The 13785-nt window shown below is 47.5% G+C and overlaps 1 protein-coding gene across 1 annotated transcript in view; it reads right to left on the reverse strand.

Annotated features, from left to right (window-relative positions):
* Cda5 (Chitin deacetylase-like 5) overlaps nt 1–13785 on the reverse strand; it is a 241003-nt gene that overhangs the window by 70680 nt on the left and 156538 nt on the right. The window lies entirely within an intron of this gene.

Consider the following 13785-nt stretch of genomic DNA (forward strand, 5'->3'; position numbering starts at 1 on the left):
CAGCAAGCGGTTGTTATAGCGAAGTCGCTTTATCCAAGTTTTTAATTCACTCGCCTTGTCCCTCCGGAGTCGTCGTCGTCGTCGTCGGCGTTGTCCACCCCTCCCCCATTCTCCTCGCCGCGCCAGCTGCGCTCTCCGCCGCGCTCAACCCCTCTCCTCTACGATAGCGAGCACTCTCTCGCGAGGGTGTGCGTGGCTGTGCGTGTGGGAGTGCGTGTGTGTGTAAATAGGCTGTAGGTAACCTGAGAGCGTATGTATATAGTCCGTACATAGCCTTTTATACATAGTCTGTACATAGCCTGTTGTCATACTTAATTAACAATTCCCTCTCACTCCTTCTTCCCCCCGGCGAGACCTGTGCCCTCTACCGAGAGGCAAAACTTCGCCCTGTAAATATTTTCATATTAAAGACTATAGTCTTTCTTGGGCTACTTAAACCCAGAAATTTTGGTCTGTCTGTATGTCTGTCCGTCTGTCTGTCTGTGACCCGATTCAGCCACCCGGCCAAAGCCAAACAATGCCTGCGCAATAGTCTTATATAGTCACAGCTAAATCTACCCGTCTATGTCCGGTGGAATGTTCATAATTGTCAACATTGTTGAAGAAGAACAAGACAGTACGCAAATATGAGACAACAAATCAATACAGAAGTGATATTTGCAGTGTTCCTTTATTAAAAAATCAAACATGCTTGAATTTGCGAAATTAAATACTTCATCAACTGCAGAAAAAGAATTCACTCCGCCGTCGCCTGCTGTCGCCCGCGCCACTATAGCTTCTGGGGCCATTTTAAGAAATCAACCGGCAACAGTTACGCAAGGTTCCACTAGGTAGGTTCCATGTTCTGCTTGCAACGCACGTGGAGTAGGGAAACGCGGTTCTATAAACGTTGAAGTAGGGCGCCTCGATTAACGCGCGTCTTCGCCGTACGGCAGCGTTCGCATCGAGTCACCCGGTTTGGAGCAGTGGAACGCGGGAAATTTAAAATGATTTAAGCAAACCTTTGGCATCTTTACCTTGGGAGGAGCGCGACGCAAGAGGAACAACATGAGAGGTGAGCGGGAAAGCGAAGGGAGGCATTTACTTCGCAAAAGCCGATAAAGACTATCATCTTTTGACGGCATTTGCAACGAAAGGAGCAGATACGCGGCCAATTTTTTAGCCTTGGCGCATATTACGTCACCGGGACACAAAATATGAAAGACTTTGTTATTTGTCTGCGTTTTCCGAATATTGAAGGAATGTCCTTCGTGGCTCGATTAGAGCTGCGTGTGTTTAAAGGCTAGAACAGAGTTGCATTTTGCCTTCGTTGTCTGTAATGGTGGGTGGTTATCACTATAGGCGGGGCTCTGTTTCACCGGCATATGTCACTATGGTGGGAGCTTTTACGAGAGCACGAAATGCGCCAAACTTCCCCAGCGTCGTAATCCCGGCCATGGCAAGAGCACATTAAGGACGTCTGCGTACTCTCGGCTGGTACGGCGCTCAACTTCCATAGCTTGCAATGTGAGCGAATGTTTCTTTTCATTTCGCGCAAATGTTCGCTCTTAAAGTAGCTACGTCTGCTAGGCTAAGCTAGTGCACGCTTACAAGTTGGTGGGCGGAAACCATAGGCGAAGCCCATTTCACGGCTATGCATTTAGGCGCAACTTTGCGGGAGGAAGCATTGGGGACGAAGGTAGTAGTGCGACATGAATGTTTACTAAAACGGTGGCAAACTTTTCGCGTTTCGAATATTCCTATTTTCATATTTAGTATACTTTCTCAATTTCTGGACATTTTACGCAACTGTATTGAAGGAGGCATGGTCTATCCCCAGCACTTCCCTCTCGAGTTTACAATAAAGTGCTACAGTCAACAGCCAGGAATTCAGAGCAATAATAAATTAAAGAGGAATCATGAGCTCGAATACTAGGCTTTTTTCCCGTTTTAATGATTTTTCTAAACCGTTATTTTATCAAATGATTCTGTATGTATGTGCAAGATTCAATTTCCCACGTGGCCGAAACCGCGCCGCAGATATACCGGATTATTTATGATGCTATGTTTTTTTTTGTTGTTGTTGTACTACTTTCTGACCCTTTAACACTTCGAAGAGTAACTCGTGAATCTTGAGATGTATCGGCAATGCCCTCCTTATTTAGAGACCACGTTATTCTTGTTGTCACGGAAAACAGTGTCATTCCTGTCCCTTCCAGCCTCGGATCAGTATATTCACTGCAGAAAAATTCCGTACTCGAAGGTGTCGCAGTTTTAGGTGCGTAGAGGTAAGAAAAAAGGTTCCGTCTCTCTAGAATAATTATTATGCAAATGGCCTGGCGTCCTCATATATGTAGACACCGTGACTCAATCCTGATTTTCATGTGCAGCTTTCCCGCTCATGGCAGTCGTTTTATCAGCGATTACTCTGCAGCTATCTAGCGAAATGCGAAGTATTTTCGCGCAGCTAATATTGGAGGTGAAAACTTCCTTTGTGCACAGTTTCAAGTCTTGCACGCTGCGTGACAAAGTTCCAGAGCCAAGGAAGCTATCCCATAGAAATGCATGGGGAGTAAGATTTGACAGCGAATTCCACAGAAAATATGGAGAATACTGGAAAGTACTCTTTGAATTTTCATGCTCCAGTTGACTTCTTGCTTTATTCCAAATACCGCTTTCCAGAATTGGTTTAGCTAGGTGCCTGAGAGGTAGCAATTTTGAGCGAGAAAGCTCGTTATGTCCATTTCAAGGAGTACATATACCCTGGGCCAGTCTACAACAAAGGGATGAAGTATTTATTTTACGTAAAACCGGTGTTTTCAGAAATTATTTACGCCGCATCAAAAGAAAACTTAGGACGGCAACTCACCGTGGCTCCCATTAAAAGGGGCGCCGTCCAGTTTGAAAAGATGTTTATGAGTGCTATTCCGCCGCTCCGCATCAGATGGCGCTACCTCTCACTTGCGTAGGTTTCGAACATTAACCGCACCGCTCTGCAGCAAAAACTCGTTTCTTTTTCACGGGAGAAACGATGAAGAAAGTCGCGTCCCCATATAGAGGCACACTGACTGAAATGGCTGTGTTAACAAGCTGTCGGTAGCCACTTTCCTTATGCAGAACCGCGTAGATCCCGCTCGGCAGCCGCAGGCTACTCCACAACCAGGAAAAGGGACTCACCTGCAAAACACATAAAAAAGAACGCAACGTTAGCAATGACACTCTGTTTCGCAGAGCGACAAATAACAGGTTAAGTGACTTCTCACCTCGGAAGCACATCGCTTACAAAGTGCACAGGTGCAAAATGTGCTTAATTGTAACGGTTAACCAACTAGCCCAACCTTCTGTCCCTGTCTGAAAAGCAGACCCAGTAGGGCCAAAAACGTTCACTCCTATAAACCATCAGGTGCAGGTGGTGTATCCTACAGTTACATCTTTTCACTGACAGACGAAATTGCAGCAGTGTTAACGCGCGGTACTCAGTTCGGCGTTATCGGAGATATTCTCAGCAGCCGCGTTTTTGTTAATCCCCCCCGCCCGTAACCAGTAAAATCCGCCCACGGCTTACGACCTGCCGATCCGTCATCAGGGGGGCGGGCAACCTGGATAAGCCGAGACACTACCTCGAAACGACGGATTACTTCTCTGAAAGCGCCTCGCGACAGTGTACACGTATGTACGGGCGGGTCACGAAAGGATTCCAACGATGTTGGCTACAGAACGCTGCAATCACGGAACCAGTAAAAGAATTTAGCACCAAATCACGCTCCCTGCATGCCGGGATACGTTGCGTGCATCGCTCCGAAGCGAAATTCCATGAATTGGCTCGGTACTTATTATGCCAGTTTACGTCACGTATCTCAGCTGCTTAAAAGAAGCATGATCATGCGATCCACCGTTGTGTTTATGGCTCAACGTTGGCGCCCTAGTTTATCTCTCAAGTGAGTGCCAGAACCGCCTAATCATCTAAGAGCGTTGACCTAGAGAGCGCGTCTGTGATAAGCATCTGAAAGATGTCTCTTGGCTTCGGCTTGGCCTCGGCTCAGTCGGCCACAGCGCAATGATGTTTCCTTTTTATTTCGTAAGTTATGATGTACACCTTGTTGTACGGAAAAATATGTCCGCACGTACGTCATGGCATCCCCGTGCGTATCACTCTCGTAATCAACTCCTGTTTCAAGGTTAAATTCTTGAATGTCGGTCAGTCACGGACTTATCGTTGACCCCACTCCCAATAGCATATGCAGTTTCTGGCGGAGCGTTCAACGACATATACCGAAAACCCCCGGCATCAACACATTGCAGATAAGAATAAAGCACTTTTGCGGGAGTGTCGCTCGGAGAATGACTGGCCAAAAAAAAAAAAAAAAAGAAGCCCCAAAAAAAGTCACAGTGTAAAGTCGGAACTCAGGAGTTGCTTGGGTGGGAAGGACATCGTTTGGCCTGTGGTCATTATTTTTTTTTTTTTCAAAGCAGCGTTGCTGGTGTTATTCGCGCGTCGCACCATGGAAGGTATCAACGTCCGCTCGCATGAAGACCCGCGTGGGATTTATGAAATCTGCCAGGACTCGAAACAGACCGTATGGATCAAATTCTAAGGGCCTTGTGTTATCAGGGTGGTGCTACTATGGCCCCTCGCTCGCGCAACTTGTTCTCGCAGAAGTGACCTGTTGCCCGCCTCGCTTCGCTTTGCAGCGAAGAGTCGAAGCGACCGGTCGATCACCGACCTTGTTTTCGAGATAGCCTGTCCGTCCTTTGACCTCGTCTTCTCATTTTTACATTGCAACCTGAGCTTGCATCGCTACACAAGCATCTCCGTCTGCAGTATTCGTTGAGTTAGTTTGCGTGCGTGTTCGGTCTGGAAGTTTGTGACCGTTTCGTCCACACTGTTGAAGTTAAATTGGCATAGCGGACTTTTCTCAATTCATGCCTCCGTGCATGTTAGTGTGGAATCTCGCTTCGAACAAAGATTGCTGCCTTTAGACCTCGGCTTGTTCGCATTCGGTAATACTCCTGCCACACGGCAAATTTATTGTCATTCCCATCGAATGTCATTCGTTAGACTTAACGCCATTTTCTTGACGTGCTGCTACACGGCCAAAATTAATGTCATTTGCAAATGATGGCACTTGCGATCGGTAAAAACTTGCGCAGAGAAATATTTTAGTTCGCGCTTCAATATTCGCGAAAACTGAGCGAAAAAAGCTTAAACAACTTTATTGCACTTTTGAATGCACTTTAAGCATTAAGAATGTACTTTTTGAATGCACTTCAAGCTGGCGCCCGCCACAACGGATGGGGCTGGCCTTGTAACGAGAGAAGCAGTTTTATTTTTTACAACTCGATATGGCTTGTTTCATGCATAAATAAACCACCAAAAATTGCACGCGTGTAAAAATATAATCATGCTACTGACGCTCTAGTAATATGCTTTGGGCGGGCATTCCCACTTCGTCTTTGGTGCCAACATTTGCTGGCAAAACGCAGTCGAATGGGTTGCGCAAACTCATTCGGTCCCTAATGTCATTCTGATCGAATGTCATTACATTTTCTCGTGTGACAGCAAACAAATGTCATTTTTAACGAATGACATTCGAGGGAAATAATATTAAATTTCCCGTGGCGCAGGGGTATAACATGGCGATATTCCAAGCTCTCCCAGCAAAGTATATCATCGTCGCAAAGTTTGTAAACCTCTAGCGGGATGCTGGTTTCATTTGTTGAGAACTTCTCACACGCTCAAAGCATGTAACACCAATTTAAATGTATGCTGAGGAATTAGCTGTATGAAAGAATTCAACTACTGTCCCATACGTTGGATGATGACAACGTCGCTGCAGAAAACAATTCTGCATATAAGTACACAAACATGTCTTTAAAATTCAGACAGCACAGCTGTCTCGCCGCCCTTGGAAACCGAATGGAACCTTCTCAATGTTTCAGGGAGGCGTATTGTGAACCCAGAGATCAGTTAGAAGCACCTAACTCTCCGGAAAGTGGTCGAGCGCATGGCAGAGGAAGCGCACGCTGAAATCGTTCATGGAGGTAAGCGGATACTCTCGTAAAAACAATAATTCACCCGTACGTACAGTCGTCGCCGTAAAATCGGCGATACGCGAGGTACAGGTTTGCGTTTTACGTCGTTCAAATCACTCAGCAATAATCGACGCCACTGATTGGCGCTGTTGCGGTGAGCGGAGTGCGTTAACACGCACCGCTGTAGACTGCAGTTCTGTTCAAAGCGAAGTTGCTCGGGGGATTGTTAAAACCATTGAACAGTTGAACATTTGAACAGTTTGAACAGTTTGAACAGTTGAACATTTGAACATTTGAACTGTTGAACCATTGAACATGGCATTCTTGTGGGGAACATCACACATGGAGCAATACCAACGCGCCCAAGTATTCGTATCTGTAAAAGGCAGTAAGCTATAACTTCTATATTTTATCATTTTGTTTTTACGCGATTATGCACAAAGCGTGGCTGGAGGTCAACTGGAGCAAGTGCTCGGCCACACCTCCCACTAATTAAAGGACTTATCAAACCCGTTTCTAGGCAGCGACGCCTGACCAAGCCGGCTGTCACGACGGGAAGTGATAACCGCTTTGGATCAACGCTACTGGCAGCTCTAGCTCGTGCCGCGGGCTTTTCTCGGGGAGGACATAAATTTCAGGCCACGTCGGTGACCTTGCCGGCTGGGGGTCGACCTTGAACGACCTCGGCGGTCCGAATGACCGCGCCCCTGTGACGGCTTGATTGCTGGCCCCTTTCCCGAGGTCGCGATCAGGTTTCGCTGACAGCTCAAACGCAGAAGCAGCTCAGTGCGGCCGTGATTTGTTACTTCGACAGTGCCCCCCCCCCCCACCCCCCCCTGGGCTGAAGAAAGTTCGGGCGCATTAAAGGTGCCGTGAAGACAAAAAATCGCTTTGTTTAGTTTGAAAGAACTACTATATGGTACCTCACTGAGCCCCATGCCAGCCACGAAAGACGTTTTTTTTTTTTTAGACGAAATGGCAGGCAATATCGAAAAACCTCCAAATGTCGCTCCACAGTTCGTAATATGGGCAACAGCAACGTAGTATCGGCCAGCACTGAATACATGTACAGTGGAAACTCGTTATAAGGAACTCGTACCGGGACAGTAATTTAGTTGGTTATATCCGATATTAGTCGTAACAGTAGAGCTAAAATTTGGTTCAGACCAATCGGTAATCTCGGTCACGCAACAATCCTTCACAGAAAAAACGCATTATTTTAATCTTCAAACCTACTATAAACAAGGTAACTCTTATCTTTCTCCTCGTGGCATTTTAAGCTCAATGAACCAGAACGTGAAACGCGAAATTACAACAGAACCAAGTTCATTTGACAAACCAGGCCTGTGTTTCTATTTTTTCGAGGAAGGATGCGATCTTTGTCTTGCGGCTATTCACAGCATGAATAGCATGAAGCATGGCACTGAGTATCACAGTGTCCACGAACAAAGGGGCCTTTTTCACTTTAGCAGTTTCGGACGATGGGATTTCTTCCAAGTAGCTTCTCAGCCTACTGGTCAAATATGTATTCGCTATTGCGCGCGGCGCTCACAGTTTCACTTTCAGTATAAAAGAACAAGTGTCATTGAAATGAAGAGTGACCAACCAAAGTTTGTATTCAGTTTGCTAAAGCCGATAATTCGATATATCAGTGTTCGTAATAACGATGTTCAACTGTATTCAATGGGTTCACCGCACGTTCGCATTGAAGAGATACGAAAAAAACATGACTAGCCGCTTCGCTACAATCGTCGAGTCAAGTTTCTCGATGGTGGCTTATTTCGGCGGACACCAATCGCACAAGCAGGATGCTGTGACGTCATAGAGAAATAGCCGGAAATTGGCCGGGGAGTCGCCACTGCTTCATAAGCTTTCTTTAATATCTCGTGTAGATTCATTTTTTTTAAGATCGCGATCAATTTGGTATCATTGTTACAGAGATAAATCAGTGTTTTTATAAATAACCAAACTTGTATGTTGCCTTTATGGCCCCTAAAAACACGTATGGAGAGTGCTCCACACAGTGGTCAAAAAATGCAGAAACAAAATAGCCGTGGCTTGCCTCATACGGCTAATGGTAAAAAATTAACGCATCTCCACGAAGTCAATCATGACGAGTGGGCGAATCACTGGGGATCGTTCTTACCGTAAATCACCCGTGGCATTGCCCACTCGCGCATGTAAATTAGTGACAACGCATGTGTACGGTATATACTATTCCAATCCAATCCAATCCGATACAATTAAGTTAAATCCAATTCAATCCATTTCAATCTATTCCAATTCAGTCCAATCCAATGCTCCTCGCGCATGCGCAACACTGTGTAGATGAACGCCAAGCCTCGGACAAAGCGAGGCCATAAGGGGCTTCGCGCCTAAAAAATACTGGGCAACAAACAATATGGCTTTGCCGCGCCAGCCTGCACGACCTTCAGCTTTTCCCACCTCATAAGCAGACCAGTGCCTGGTAGTGTGGTACCTAAGCCAGAAAACGGGCTCTCCCGACGCACTGGGCTGTTCAAACAAAGAAACGCCCTAAATATGTTGCCAAGTATGCAAACGCGTCCTTCAGTTCGGCCTGCTGGAACGACTCAATCACCTCCTTGATTCGGACGTGCCAAAAAGCGCAAAGGGAGTACGAAGCAAGAAAACGAGACCATACATGTCATATGTCACGACAGTGACATTTCTTCCCAGAATACGGTACGTGTAGGCTTAAGGTAATGTCCGTTCGAACGTCATCCACATTGCGAGGGGCAATATTAGAACCCGTCTCCTGTATAATCCTGCATAATCTCCTGTATAATCGCTCTCGTGCAGATCTACTTCGCGTTTACAAACGTCGAGAAAACAAATTGAAGTAATTTGCCCCGTCACTGCATGCAACTGTGTACGTCCCGCTGTTGGAAGAGCCGTCGATACAGCAAGGAGGACACCGCAGTTCCTGTTGTAACGTTACCTACGTGCTGTTTTATTTCGCTGTTTGTGCGAGAAAAAAGTGCTTTCCCTTTTTTTTTAATTCCAGCCTCATTATTGTGGCACCGCTGAGTAAAACAGCTCTCTAAGAGGACAAAGCGACTGCTCCCCCTTCTCATTTAACGGGAAGACAACAGTGTTATGGAATGAAGGATAAGTAGGGGTACGACTAGCTTTGTCCCCTTGGGCTGTACCAGAATAACGATTCCTCTTCTCACTGTAATGCCCTCTCTCCCATTGCTCGCGTTATTGAGGAGTTGAGCATGTAGTGCGTGCGGAAACCATCTGTCACCGCATTTCCTTCTGCTAGCTCCTCTCGAGCAAGAATGAACCCACGAGAGAACAGTAAGAATACCACACCAGAAACTGAATTGCTAAACACAAAATCGATTTGTCCTGCTACAGGAATACTCAGTGAAAAAACATTGTTAGTAGGGCTCAACATCCTTCGAACCTTGTCCACGATCTTTAACCACAATTCTTTGTTGTTGTTTTTCTTTTGAACATATTCTTGAGTGCCCGACGATGCAAACGCAAGCGTACGTTCAAACAAAGTGAACGACGACGCCCCATCCGTTATTCATTGAGAGAAAGATTGAGAAGCAGAGCTGCGTACAGTGAAACATCCAAAGAGCCTTTGAGAAAGCAGGAAGTCATCTATTCGCGCATAAGGCAAAGGGCCCAGCGATGACATCGTCGAGAAGATTGTTAATTACCCCGATTTAAGTGGGTGCACGTTTGAAAGAGTGGGGCGCGCTCGTGGAAATGGGGCCAAGGTAGGAAGCGCTACGAACAGAAAAGACTGGCATCTTTTGGGCAGCTCGAATGCCATAGCCTTTGGCAAGAGTAGTCAAAGGTGGCAAAAAATATATCAGCGCTGCAACGTTCGCATCTTGACCTATCTCAATCCCTGGTATACCTGGAACCCTACTTGTGCTTACGGTTAAGTAAGGAGGAGAAGTTTTTCGCGTTCTACTCGTGTCCTTTCATGCACCCAAGTAAGGACGCCACTCGAAAAGTCTATTGTCCGGAACGCCGTGTCCCACAGGGCGAAAGTCGAAAACGTGCCTGCCTAACAGCGACTGGTGGGAAAGAAATGAATTGAGGCTACTAGTACTGCGGTTTGTTCGGACCGTCCTCAAGGCGTTTCTGCCCGTTGCTTCTGGGGCGGCGCAAGGCTGCCGTTACGGCTGCTTTGTTCTCACCAGCTGACAGGTCACGTGGTCTTTTCAGTGCGGCTGCGGGAACAGCCCTAGCCGATAAGAACGAAGCCCTCCGGGTGATGTCATTGTATCGCCAAGGATGAAAACCTTTTTCGGTGTTCCTTTTCACCCTAAATGAACAAATGGGAGTTGCCCTTTGGATATGATTTAACACAGTGGAAGGGGGAGTGCAAAGGCGATTGCCGAGGCTTTTCTGCTACCTCAAAGGTGTCTCTCGACATCGGGGTGCCGCCACTGCTGCATTATGCAAGGCTGACGCGGCGCTTACAGGCCGGCCGGCTTCAACAGCGCCTGCTTTGTTGGCAGGCTTGTGCAAGCGGCCAGCAGTAGCAGGCGCCTCTGGGAAGGCCGGGGCAAGGCCGGGCCCGGCCGGCCCTGCTTTGTCCACCCTGTTCCGCTCACCAAGGACGCTGGACGCAGTCCCAGCTCGCGCCGTCACGCCGGAACAGAGGCGGTCACAGAACGCCGCCTTGGGGTACACCACGCAGCAGAGCGAATGGGCGACACACGGGTCACTACGTTGGCACACGCGAAAGTTCTCGATTTTAAGCCGTGTTTTATCCGTGTCGCACGTGAGTGACACCCCGACGAGGTGGTCAGAGGCCTTGAATGTTGCACTGCTGAGCGGGATGTGGAGGTTTCGCGCCACGACCCCTGCGGCTTCCGACGGCCACTTGTAAAGCTGATCAGCACTATGCGAAGAGGGCGTTGGATAACTAGACTAGGGTGCATGCTAAGCCTTTCCCCAGATTAGACCCTGTTAAGCACCAATGTTACTTTTGAATACTAGTGTTGCCATCAAGAAGCTTCCTTAAACACATATTGAGGTACACCATGAGACATTCTACTCCTTTCGAGCCTCATTTTACCAAAGAGAGAGATAGGCTTCGCAGTACTACGTGGACCGGTGAATTGAACACCTAGGTCCTACATAAAATAAAAGTTTGTTCTCTCTCTCTCTCTCTCTCTCTCTCTCTCTCTCTCTCTCTCTCTCTCTCTCTCTCTCCTGAATGTCAGATTTTGGTAGGCTCTCCCCTACTAAATCTATAGAGCCAATGTCGAATAGCCCGTAAACACCACCTCAAATCAGCGTTGCGGTGAAATCTAAATAACTTGGGCCCTCCTTTTAACTTCTCTAAATGAGGGCAGATGAAGCATGTTTCGATTGGTCCTCGATGTGCTGTGCCTTGTCCTTTGAGCAGGAAGATAAGTGATTTAGATGGAATCAATGATTCTGAGCTTAACATCAGCTAGCGCCCTCAACAAGAGTATTAGTAGCATTGTTTGCTTTCTCCTTGTAATTCAAAGGCGCTTTGTTGATGTGTTCGGTGGCGCAGAAATTTGTCCGATGATAACATTTCTCATAGATCAAAACATCGAGACGACCTGTACAAGCATCTCTTGTAAAAACAAGAACCATGGGGAGCTTATAAATAAAACATAACGCAAGAAACGACACTTTCCAGGCGCTGTTATAACAGGAAAGTGATCTGGTGCTTCGCTATACGATCGCACATGTATATTTATAGGTTTATGCGATTCTTCAGCGGGTATATATGAGCGAATAATTGACCTTCGGCCCGAAGCATTAGGCTTTATAAACACGTACGCGAATCCAAGCAAGCGACACATGGGCGATGGATTGCGGGGGGTGAGAAAGTTGCGAAAGACACTCTGCAACGTATGTCGACAGTAGGGGGCATAATCAATGATAACAAATATGGCCCGTGGCGTGATTAAAACGCTACTAAATATCTGGCTTCTTTTAGGCGCAAAACACGTTCACTCTCTTTGCCGAGGTATTTACCAGGATGCATTTAGCTTCCGACTTGTTTCTCTTGATATTTGTGCCTGCCGTCTCGCAGCAGCGCCTGTCGGGTGCAGAGAATGCGTGAAACAATGATAATGATGGTGACGTATACAGAGTTTCTCTTTGGACCTTACTAATGAAAATATCGCTTATGGTGGTACTGTTTGTTTGTTTGTTTGTTTGTTTGTTTGTTTGTTTGTTTGTTTGTTTGTTTGTTTGTTTGTTTGTTTGTTTGTTTGTTTGTTTGTTTGTTTGTTTGTTTGTTTCAGAACGCCCCTTAATTTCCCCGCATGAAGGTGCTGAAATTGATTATTCACTATTTCTTTACATTCCGCCCATCATGTAGTAATATTCGCGATATATTTCCTTTTCCTCGTTGTCAGCAGTCTCGCAGTGAAGCCTGCTTTACAGGCATTCCGAGGATCGTTGCCAATACGCACGGCAGGCAGCGCGAATCTTCGTTAGTTTCTTACCCCCAGCTGTCGTAACTTTTGGTTCCCGCGCTAATGAACGAAATGAGAAATGAGTGCGTTAGGAGGACTATTGGATTTTTTTGTGGCTCTCCACGTCTGGCGTCGTGATTGGGCAGACGGACGTTGACTACAGACCCAATCCCACGCAAAGATGCCTTTGGCTCACAAATCAGACAGAACACGACACCGACGTTTCAACCCCCTCGTAGCATACAACTCCTGGCAAGGGAACACCACCAGTGCGTAATGGGGGCGTGCTACGGACTTCTCCTGCCTCCGCAAAGACCTTCTGCATAAAGTGCGCGTGGCACGGGTGCTCTAACCTCCACGCCTCGAGTCCTGCACTCACCTTCTTCAAAAGCACTCTGGAATCGCCCTACTGCGCCACTCAGCAACGCGAACCGTAAACATACAAATCACCCGTGGCCGCCAGCTACCAATAGGGGCGGGGGACAACCCCACCGTTAGGCCTACCGGGTGGTCTCCTATACGACGCCGTGCTCTCCTCCCAGGCGGCCCCCACCAGGGGGGTCGTGGTCTGCTTCCCCGCGGAGGCGCTTTACTACTCGGGACTCCGTCATTTGTCAAGCGCGGCTCCCAGCCGAGTTCGTGCACCGCACGTGGCAACGGCGCCTCGAACGCAAGCTGCCTCTTAATTGTTTCCTGGCCGGAGTAAAAGGCCCCCCCCTCCCCTACTTCCAACTGAGATCGTGTGCGGACTTCGCTTTCACTGTCGCTCCACTTTCTTTTCTTCTTCTCAGCCGCGTTGTCCTCCAGTTTTCACTTTCGCAATTTCTGCGAGCCTTGTTTGCGAACGCAACGTGTCAGGGCGTGCAGTTGGGCGCAGCGTGCGAGCAACGCGGCGGGAATCACTTTCGGCTCTGAAAAGAGATCGAATGAATGCAACGTAGGCGGGAGATTTAAAGAGGCGCTCGTCGTATAGAGAGCGGCGCGGTTGACCCCGTTTTGTGGAATGGGACGCACGCGCCGGGAAAAGTTGTAATCCCACAGGTCGCGATAGCGAAATGAAGGCGCCGGCCTGGACAAACTGCTTAGAGGTGCGTCTGTACAGATACAGGGCACATGTGCATGCAATGAAAACTGGCCAGTGACTTCGTACGCAACCATGGATTGAGATAAAGTCCGGGCCCATTGTTTTTTTTCCTTCCGCTGTCATGAAAGCGGGATATTTAAAACTCATGGGGGTGTCGGCGATGTGGTCTGTGTGAAGTCTATGCCAAAGAATGCGAAGAGGCTGGAAGGAGTGTGGTGAGGGGAGGAAGTGAAGGGA

The sequence above is a fragment of the Haemaphysalis longicornis genome, unplaced genomic scaffold (assembly GCF_048455015.1).
Source record: "Haemaphysalis longicornis isolate Haplotype H1 unplaced genomic scaffold, Haemaphysalis longicornis Haplotype H1 scaffold_13, whole genome shotgun sequence".
Lineage (NCBI taxonomy): Eukaryota > Metazoa > Arthropoda > Arachnida > Ixodida > Ixodidae > Haemaphysalis > Haemaphysalis longicornis.